At 32.2% G+C, this 3013-nt stretch overlaps 1 pseudogene; it reads left to right on the top strand.

The window, feature by feature from the left end:
- The first annotated feature begins 667 nt into the window (after positions 1 to 667).
- Positions 668 to 765, top strand: LOC139039570 (U6 spliceosomal RNA; annotated as a pseudogene).
- The last annotated feature ends 2248 nt before the right edge of the window (positions 766 to 3013 follow it).

Genomic DNA, 3013 nt, shown 5'->3' with positions numbered 1-3013 from the left:
TGTATAATTCTCCCAACATCATGGCATCTAAATGTACAAAGCAATTTGGCAAAACTGAAAGGAAAAAGAGACGCCAATACAATAATTGTAGGAGTTTTATTGTCATTTATTATCTTTATTATTAGATTTTATTACTTTTATTATCTTTCAATTATGAATATAATATCCAGGCCAAAAAATAAATAAATAAACAGTAGACTTGAAAAGCACCATAGACCAATGGACCTAACTGACATACATAAAACTGGTAAATTCACGAATATATAGAAATTAAACAAGTCACTCTTGAACAGCAAATGGGTTGCAGAAGAAATCAAAGGGAAATTAGGAAATATCTCAAGGCAAGTTAAAATGAAAACAAACATACCAAAACTTAAGGGATGCATTAAAAGTAGTCTTAAGAAGGAAGTTTATAGTGATAAATGCCTTTATTAAGAAAAAATAAAATATACAGTCTAATTTACACCTCCAGGAAGGAAAACAGACTGAGAACAAAAATAACAAGCTAGTCCAAAGTTAGTGAAGGGAAAGAAATAAAAGGATTAGAGCATAACAATATAAATAGAGCTAGAAAGACAATTGAAAGGATCAATGAAACTAAGAGCTAATCTTTTGAGAAAATAAAAATAACAAGTCTTTTTAGCGAGACTAACCAAGGAAAAGAGAAATACTAACTTCATCAGCACATATAGTAAATTCAGAATGATACACAGAAGATTAGCATGAGCCCTGCACAAATATGACAAGCAAAGTAATAAAGTATTTGAGAGAGAAGCAGGAGAGAAGACGCCAATAAATAAATTCAGAAATAAAAGAAGAGGCATTACAAGTGCCACCAAAGACATAAAAAAGAACCATGAACAATCATGTACCAGAAAACTAGATAATCTAGAAAAAGTAGATGGAAACATATAACATGTCAATCCTGAATCATGAAGATACAAAAAGTGCTAAAAGGCTAAGAGAGATTAAACCAGTAATCATAAACCTACCAACAATGAAAAGTTCAGAGCTAGAGGCCTTCACTGATGAATCCTAGTAAGCATTTAAATAATTAATACTAATCCTTATTAAACTCTGCAGAAGTTTAATAACTGCAGAAGAGGGGAGGGCTTGCTTGGTAGTCCAGTGGCTGGGAGTCCACCTTGTAATGCAGGGGACACCAGTTCGATCTGTGGTCTGAAAGGACCCCACATACCATGGGGCAATTAGACCCATGCACACAACTACTGAAGCTAGAGAGCCCCAAAACCTGTGCTCTGTGACAGGAGAAGCCACTGTGATTAGAAGCCTGTGCACTGCAACAAAAAGTACCCCTGTTCACCACAAATAGAGAAAGCCAGCCTGCCTACAGTAATGAAGACCCACCCAGCACAGCCAAAAATAAATAAATTAACAAACATGGGACACTTTCAAAGACATTCTATGAGGCCAGTTTTACCCAGATACCAAAGCCCAAATAAGAGACAGCAGGAAAGAATAATAGAGGCCAATATCCCTAACAGATATACATGCAAAAATAGGAAACAAAATAGTAGCAAAGAGAATTCGGCAGCATTTAAAAAGGATCATATACCAAGACCTAGTGGGATTTGAGGTAAAGATGAGTTCAACATATAGAAATCAATTAAAGTGAAAAATCATGAAGAAGAAATTCGTTATAGAAGAATTTTACCCCAACTTAATAAAGGACATGCATATTACAAGTCAATAACTAATAATATACTCAACAGTGAAAAACTAAAAGCGTTTTAGGAAATATTTAAGAACAAGGCAAGAATACTCACTCTCAGCACTTTCATTCAACTAGAATCCTTATCAAAGAAATTAGGCAAGAAAAATTAATAAGAAGCACTCAGGTTGGATAGGCAAAAAGTAAGGCTGTCTCCATTTGCCAATGGCATGATGTAGAAAACCCCAAAGACACTAGAAAACTTATTAGAACTAATAAAAAAATTCATTAAAGTTGCATGATAGAAAAATAATACAAATATTAGTTCCATTTCTATAAATTAATACTGAGCTTTCTAAAAATGAAATTAATAAAACTATAATTTACAATATTATAAAATAATAATATACAAAGGTATGAATTTAACTATTAAAAGATTTGTACACTGAACACTACCAAATATTGATTAATAAAATAATGTAAAATCAAATAAATGGAAAGACATTCTGTATTCATAAATTGAAAGAGTTGGTATTGCTAAAATATCCATACTACCAAAATTCATCATGGATACAACAAAATTTTTGTCAAAATACCAATGACCTTGTTTTCCCATAGAAATAAAAAAAAAAGAAAAAAGAATCCTAAATTTACATGGAACCAAAAAAACTCAATTAGTCAAACAATCTTGAGAAAGAACAGCAAAGCTATAGGCAGCACACTTTCTGGTTTCAGGATTTATCACTATGCCACATTATAAAACAGTATGTACTAGAATAAAAGACATTTAGGTCAATAGTCCAGAATAGAGAGCCTCAAAATGCATATATGGTCAACTGATCTTTGATAGAGATACAGAAAATGCAGAATAGGAAAGAATAATCCTTTCAGTACATTTTGTTTAGGGAAAACTGGATATCTACACGCAATAGGATGAAATTGCCTCATTATCTTACACTATTCTTTCAAATCAACTCAAAATGGATTAAAGACTTGAACATAATACCTGAAATTGTACCATTCCTAAAACAAAACATAGGAGAAAAACTTCATGACACTTCTCCTGGCAATAATTCCATGGGTATTACATCAAAAGTATGGGCAATACAAGCAAAAATAAACAAGCAGCATTGTATCAAACTAAAAAGCTTCTACATAGCAAAGGAAACAAAAGAGTAAAAAAGCAACCTATGCAGTGAGAGAAAATATTTACAAACCATGAATCTGATTAAAGGTTTAATATCCAAAACATACAGGGAACTCTAATTTTATATAAATAATAATAATAGTAACAACCCAATGGCAATAGGCAAGTGTCCTGAGTAGAATTTCTCCAAAGAC

This window comes from Odocoileus virginianus, chromosome 18 (assembly GCF_023699985.2).
Source record: "Odocoileus virginianus isolate 20LAN1187 ecotype Illinois chromosome 18, Ovbor_1.2, whole genome shotgun sequence".
Lineage (NCBI taxonomy): Eukaryota > Metazoa > Chordata > Mammalia > Artiodactyla > Cervidae > Odocoileus > Odocoileus virginianus.
The sequence above is the reverse complement of the archived record's forward strand: the minus strand, read 5'-3'. Positions and strand labels throughout refer to the sequence as shown.